This window comes from Protobothrops mucrosquamatus, unplaced genomic scaffold (genome assembly GCF_001527695.2).
Source record: "Protobothrops mucrosquamatus isolate PMUCROS unplaced genomic scaffold, P.Mucros_1.0 scaffold3045, whole genome shotgun sequence".
Taxonomy (NCBI): Eukaryota; Metazoa; Chordata; class Lepidosauria; order Squamata; family Viperidae; genus Protobothrops; species Protobothrops mucrosquamatus.
The window spans coordinates 1-7,068 of NW_015389058.1; the positions used below are offsets into that span (position 1 = coordinate 1).

The 7,068-nt window shown below is 50.5% G+C and overlaps 1 pseudogene; it reads left to right on the forward strand.

The window, feature by feature from the left end:
• The first annotated feature begins 1,648 nt into the window (after positions 1–1,648).
• LOC107296943 lies at positions 1,649–5,763 on the forward strand (annotated as a pseudogene).
• Positions 5,764–7,068: the final 1,305 nt, after the last annotated feature.

Consider the following 7,068-nt stretch of genomic DNA (forward strand, 5'->3'; position numbering starts at 1 on the left):
GTCCACTAGAACTGTGAGGTCCCTCTCACAGTGGCTGTTTTTGAGCCAGGCCTCGCCCAATCTGTACTTGTACCTTTGATTTTTCCTGCCTAAGTGTAAAACATTTCGGACAAATGGCTGTCCAGTCTCTTCTTAAAAACTTCCAGTGTTGGAGCATTCACCGCTTCTGGAGGCAGGTTGTTCCACTGGTTAATTGTTCTAACTGTAAGGAAGTTTCTTCTTAGTTCTAAGTTGCTTCTCTCCTTGATGAGTTTCCACCCGTTGCTTCTTGTCCTGCCTTCAGGCGCTTTGGAGAATAGCTTGACTCCCTCTTCTTTGGGGCAGCCCCTGAGATACTGGAAGACTGCTATCATGTCCCCCCTCGTCCTTCTCTTCATTAAACTAGACATACCCAATTCCAGCAGCCGTTTCTTATATGCTTTAGCCTCCAGTCCCCTAATCATCTTTGTTGCTCTTCTCTGCACTCTTTCCAGAGTCTCAACATCTTTTTTACATGGTGGTGACCAAAACTGGATGCCGTATTCCAAGTGTGGCCTTACCAAGGCCTTGTAAAGTGGTATTAACACTTCACGTGATCTTGATTCTGTCCCTCTGTTAATGCAGCCCAGCACTGTGTTGGCTTTTTTGGCAGCTGCAGCACACTGCTGGCTCATATTTAGGTGATTGTCCACTAGGACTCCGAGATCCCTCTTAAAGTTACTACTATTGAGCATGGTGCCACCTACGCTGTACTTGTGCATTTGGTTTTTCTTGCCTAAATGTAGAACCTTACTTTTATCACCATTGAATTTCATTTTGTTAGATAGCGCCCAGTGTTCAAGTCTGTCCAGATCCTCCTGTATCCTAAGCCTGTCTTCTGGAGTGTTGGCTATTCCTGCCAGGTTGGTGTCGTCTGCAAATTTGATGAGTTCCCCATCTATCCCCTCGTCCAGATCGTTGATGAAGATGTTGAAGAGCACTGGGCCCAGAACAGAGCCCTGGGGCACCCCACTACACACTTCCCTCCATGTAGATGCGGTTCCATTGTGTTGGCTATTCCTGCCAGTTTGGTGTCATCTGCAAATTTGATGAGTTCCCCTTCAATTCCCTCATCTAAGTCATTGATGAAGATATTGAAGAGTACTGGCCCTAGGACGGAGCCTTGTGGTACCCCACTGCTTACTTCCCTCCATGTGGATGTAGTGCCGTGGAGGACTACTCGTTGAGTAGGTTTGCCAGCCAGCTACAGATCCATCTGGTGGTGATGTTGTCTATTCCACCTTTTTCTAGCTTACCAAGGAGTATGTTGTGTAGCTTGTGTTCTTCATATGTTTTTGTTTCCAGGCCTTTAATCATCTCAGTTGCTCTTCTTTGCACTTTCCCCAAAGTCTTAACAATGAACAACCATTGGTCTGATATGGTATAGCAGTGTTTCTCAACCTTGGCTACTTGAAGCTGTGCTGGCTAGGGAATTCTGGGAGTTGAAGTGCACACATCTTCAAGTTGGCAAGGTTGAGAAGCCCTGGTATAGGGTTTCCTGCCTGAGCAGGAGGTTGGACTAGATCAGGACTTTTCAACCTTTTTACCCATTGTACCACTTTTAGGATATGGCAACATCCGAGTACCACCAGTTGCCTAGCAAGGTGTCAAAAACTTGATGACCAAAAAAAAAAAAAAGGAAAAAAGTGATAAAGTACAGGTAGTCCTTGACTTACAACAGTTCGCTTAGTGACTGTTTGAAGTTACAATGGCACTGAAAAAAGTGCCCCCCAAGCCACAGCCGAGCAAGACACCTGCCTGCCCGCCCGGCCGCGCTCTTCCTCCTGTCCGAGGTTTTCATTGTTGTGAGCATTTCTGTTGAGGATTGGCAGCGGGGGTGGGGTGGGGGGTGTTTGGTTTTTATTCCCCCCGTCTGCTGGGTGGTTGCAGCAGGTTTTGGTCACTTCACATGACCCTGGGACACTGTGACCGTCATAAGTATGAATCAGTTGCCAAGCATCTGAACGTAAATCACAAGACCCTGGAGAGGCTGCAACATTCCAGCTGATCGGCGCTTCTTCTGGGCTCAGCAGAAATGCCAGGATCAGTGCAGAGCTCCGGCTGGAGACTGGCGCTGATCCTGGGGCTTGCACTGAGCCCTGACAGCCCTGAAGAAGCGCCGATCAGCTGGAAAGCGGCACTGATCCTGGCGCTTCCGCTGAGCCCTGACAGCCCTGCAGCTCCAGCCGTCTCTCGCTCAGGCTTGTGCGGTGCTGCCACTGGTTCAGCTTATTCCCTTTCCCTGGTACCACTTTTCTAGGATGGCCACGTACCACCTGCCAGGTGCCAATGTACCACAGGTGGTACCCGTACCACTGGTTGACTAGAAGATTTCCAGAGTTCCTCCCAGCTCTATTATTCTGTTATTCTGTCAGTTGCTAGGAGTTGTGACCTCACCAAAGGAGGCAGTTACTTTTTGGTTGCTAGGAGACGGACATTGTTGGGTTACCCAACTGCAGGACAATGGATTTGTCCTTTGTGGCTACTGATGGAGCTTAGTTCTTGGGACATTAAGCTTTGGAGGGTTGCTAAAGACGTCGCCTCTTTTGGGTTTTCGTTGGGGAACCTTGATTTCCCAATCTTTAATTCTTCTGCTTCCTCTTTTGGAGAGGAAGTCCCTCCTTCTCTCCCTCTGCCACTTCCTTCCCCCAGGAACTGCACTGTACTCCTCTCAAGAGGGAACGCTAAGAGGAGTTGGAGGATCCGGCCTTCACCATGAATAAGAAGGAATCCCGCATCAAGAAAAAAAAATCCAAGCCGAAGGAAGAACTGGAAGAACTGAAGAAAGAAGTGCACCTTGACGATCACAAATTGTCCCTTGAGGAACTCAGCCGTAAGTACCAGGTGGATCTCTCCAAAGGACTGACCAGGGCACAGGCTGCCCAGATTTTGGAAAAATACGGCCCAAATGCACTCACTCCCCCACGAACCACGCCGAAGTGGGTCAAATTTTGCAAGCAACTTTTCGGTGGGTTCTCCATCCTGCTCTGGATCGGCGCCATTCTTTGCTTCCTGGCCTACTGGGTGCAAACCATGATGGGTAAAAAAGCGCAGAAGGACAACCTGTATCTGGGCGCCGTGCTAGCCGGCGTGGTTATCGTGACCGGATGTTTCTCCTACTTTCAGGAAGCCAAAAGCTCCCAAATCATGGAATCCTTCAAGCACATGGTTCCCCAGCAAGCTCTGGTGATCCGGGAGGGTGAAAAACTGCTGATCAACGCTGAGATGGTAGTCTTGGGAGATCTGGTGGAGATCAAAGGGGGCGATCGGATTCCCGCGGATTTAAGGATCGTCTCTGCCATGGGTTGCAAAGTTGACAATTCCTCTCTGACCGGGGAGTCCGAGCCGCAAAGCCGTGCAGCTGAGTGTACCAGCGACAACCCGCTGGAGACCCGGAACCTCTGTTTCTTCTCCACGAATTGTGTTGAAGGCACAGCTCGGGGCATCGTCATCTTGACAGGGGACCACACTGTGATGGGTCGCATTGCCTCATTGGCTTCCGGCTTGACCGAGCGCCGTACACCAATTGCCAATGAAATAGCACATTTTATCCACATCATCACCGGATTCGCCATCTTCCTAGGAGTGACGTTCTTCATCCTGGCCATGATTCTTGGCTACGAATGGCTGGAGGCTGTGATTTTCCTGATCGGCATCATTGTGGCGAACGTACCCGAAGGTCTGCTAGCCACCGTCACCGTCTGCTTGACCCTCACTGCCCAACGGATGGCGTACAAGAACTGCCTGGTGAAAAACCTAGAAGCCGTGGAGACCCTGGGGTCCACCTCAACAATCTGCTCGGATAAGACGGGAACGCTCACCCAGAACCGCATGACTGTCGCCCACATGTGGTTTGACAGTGAGATCTACGAAGCCAACACCACCGAGATTCACGCCGGGACCATCTTTAACACGCGCTCGCCCACGTGGCTAGCACTGGCCCATATTGCAGGTCTGTGCAACAGAGCAGACTTCAAAGCAGACCAGGAGAACATCCCCATTGCTAAGAAGGGGACGACTGGAGACGCCTCCGAGTCGGCCCTCCTTAAATGTATTGAGCTGTCCTGGGGTTCTGTCGGGGAGATGCGAGAGAGGAATCCCAAAATCGCTGAGATTCCCTTCAATTCCACCAACAAATACCAGCTCTCCATCCACGAAGCTGCAGACAAGTCCAAAGGTCATCTCTTGGTGATGAAGGGAGCTCCGGAGCGGATCTTGGAATGTTGCTCCACCATCCTGTTGCAAGGAAAAGAGGTGAATCTGGACAAGAAGATGCAGGAAGGTTTTCTGAACACCTACAATTATTTGGGGGGGTTAGGCGAGAGAGTCCTCGGCTTCTGCCACTTGTACCTCCCCGACAAACAGTTCCCACGCGGCTTTAAGTTCGACGTGGACAAACCTAACTTTCCCACCACCAAGCTCTGCTTCGTGGGGCTCATCTCCATGATTGACCCACCTCGTGCTGCTGTGCCAGATGCCGTTGGTAAGTGCCGCAGTGCTGGGATTAAAGTGATCATGGTAACGGGCGACCACCCGATCACAGCCAAAGCTATCGCCAAGGGGGTAGGGATCATTTCTGAAGGCAGCGAGACTGTTGAAGACATTGCAGATCGTCTGAGGATCCCGGTCAGCCAAGTCGATCCCCGGGAAGCCGAGGCCTGTGTCATCCATGGTTCCGAACTTAAGGATATGACTTCCCAGCAGCTGGACAAAATCCTCTCCAGTCATTCCGAGATCGTCTTTGCTCGCACGTCTCCACAGCAGAAGCTGATCATCGTGGAAGGGTGTCAGAGGCAGGGGGCCATCGTAGCTGTGACCGGAGATGGGGTGAATGACTCCCCAGCCCTCAAGAAAGCTGACATTGGCATTGCCATGGGCATCACAGGCTCCGATGTCTCCAAGCAGGCTGCTGACATGATCCTCCTGGACGACAACTTCGCCTCCATCGTGACCGGCGTGGAGGAAGGCCGCCTGATCTTCGACAACCTGAAAAAGTCCATCGCGTACACCTTGACCAGCAACATCCCAGAGATCTCCCCTTTCCTTGTGTACATCGTCTTCAACATCCCCTTACCCCTGGGCACCATCACCATCTTGTGTATCGACCTGGGCACCGACATGGTGCCCGCCATCTCCCTGGCCTACGAGAAAGCCGAGAGCGACATTATGAAGAGGAAGCCGCGGAATGCCAAGACGGACAAGCTGGTGAACGAGCGCCTGATCAGCATTGCGTACGGACAGATCGGCATGATGCAAGTTCTGGCCGGCTTCTTCACCTACTTTGTGATCATGGCCGAGAACGGGTTCCTGCCATATACCTTGCTGGGGATCCGCCTGCAATGGGACGACCACAACCTGAACGACTTGGAGGACAGCTACGGCCAGGAGTGGACGTACCAGCAGCGCAAAGTGGTGGAGTACACCTGTCACACAGCCTTCTTCATCAGTATCGTGATCGTGCAGTGGGCCGACCTCATCATCTGCAAGACCCGGAAACTGTCCTTCTTCCAGCAAGGCATGAGGAACAAGATCATGGTCTTCGGCCTGCTTGAAGAGACCGCCTTGGCGGCGTTCCTCTCCTACTGCCCAGGAATGGAAGTGGCTCTACGTATGTATCCGCTTCGAGTGACGTGGTGGCTGTGCGCGCTCCCGTTCTCGGTGTTCATCTTTGTCTACGACGAAATCCGCAAGCTGCTTCTGCGCCGTAACCCAGGGGGCTGGGTTGAACGGGAAACTTACTACTGAGTTGGCCACCCCAATTACGCGTCTCTTCTGGGATCAAATCTTCCTGAGCAGGTTTTTGCAGATCAGTTGCCCCAACCCTTTGTTTAAAATCGAAGGGCGATCTATACATCTTGAAAGGAATGGGCAGCCAATAATAAAATTTAACAGCACAATCTAGAAAAAGTAGCCAAGATCATTGTTTATTTGTGTCCTGCCTTTTATGATTTTAATAGGTAACTCAAGATGGCAAACGTATCCAACACACCTTCCTCCTCCTACTTTCCCCACAACAACAAAGTCACCCAGCAGCTTTCATGTCTAAGGTGAGACTAGAACTCACCGTCTCCTGGTGATTGGCCCAAAGTCACCCAGCCCACTTTCATGCCTAAAAGCGGGACTAGAACTTACCGTCTCCTGGTGATTGGCCCCAAAACTTCAATCCGGCTTTCATACCTAAGGCAGTACTAGAACTCACTGTCTCCTGGTGATTGGCCCATAACCATCCAGCCCACTTTCATGCCTAAAAGCGGGACTAGAACTTACCGTCTCCTGGTGATTGGCCCCAAATCTTCAAGCTGGCTTTCATGCCTAAGGCGGGATTAGAACTCACTGTCTCCTGGTGATTGGCCCCAAATCTTCAAGCTGGCTTTCATGTCTAAGGCGGGACTAGAACTCACTGTCTCCTGGTGATTGGCCCCAAATCTTCAAGCTGGCTTTCATGCCTAAGGCAGGACTAGAACTCCCCATCTCCTGGTGATTGGCCCAAAGTCGTCCAACCGGCTTTCACGCATAAGGCAAGACTTGAATTCATAGTCTTCTAATTTCTAGCCTGGTGCCTTAATCTTGACACCAAATTGGCTCCCTCAGATTCTTTCTTCCTGCTCAATCCTCCACTTTCTTTTGCTAAATTTCTTCCAAGAAACTAAAGAAGGGAGGTGAATGCAAAATCACAAAGTTACACATTTGTTATCCTATCCATGTATTCTGTTTCCATGGATTGGTTTATTCATTTCTCTATATAGCCAGCCATGTGCTGCAGCTGCCCAAAAAGCCAACACAGTGCTAGGCTGCATTAACAGAGGGAGAGAATCAAGATGACGTGAAGTATTAATACCACTTTACAAGGCCTTGGTAAGGCCACACTTGGAATCCTGCATGCAGTTTTGGTCACCACGATGTAAAAAAGATGTTGAGACTCTAGAAAGAGTGCAGAGAAGAGCAACAAAGATGATCAGGGGACTGGAGGCTAAAACATACAAGGAACAGTTACTGGAATTGGGTGTCTAATGCTTTCTAATGCACCCTTCCAGTGAACGGCAAGGACGC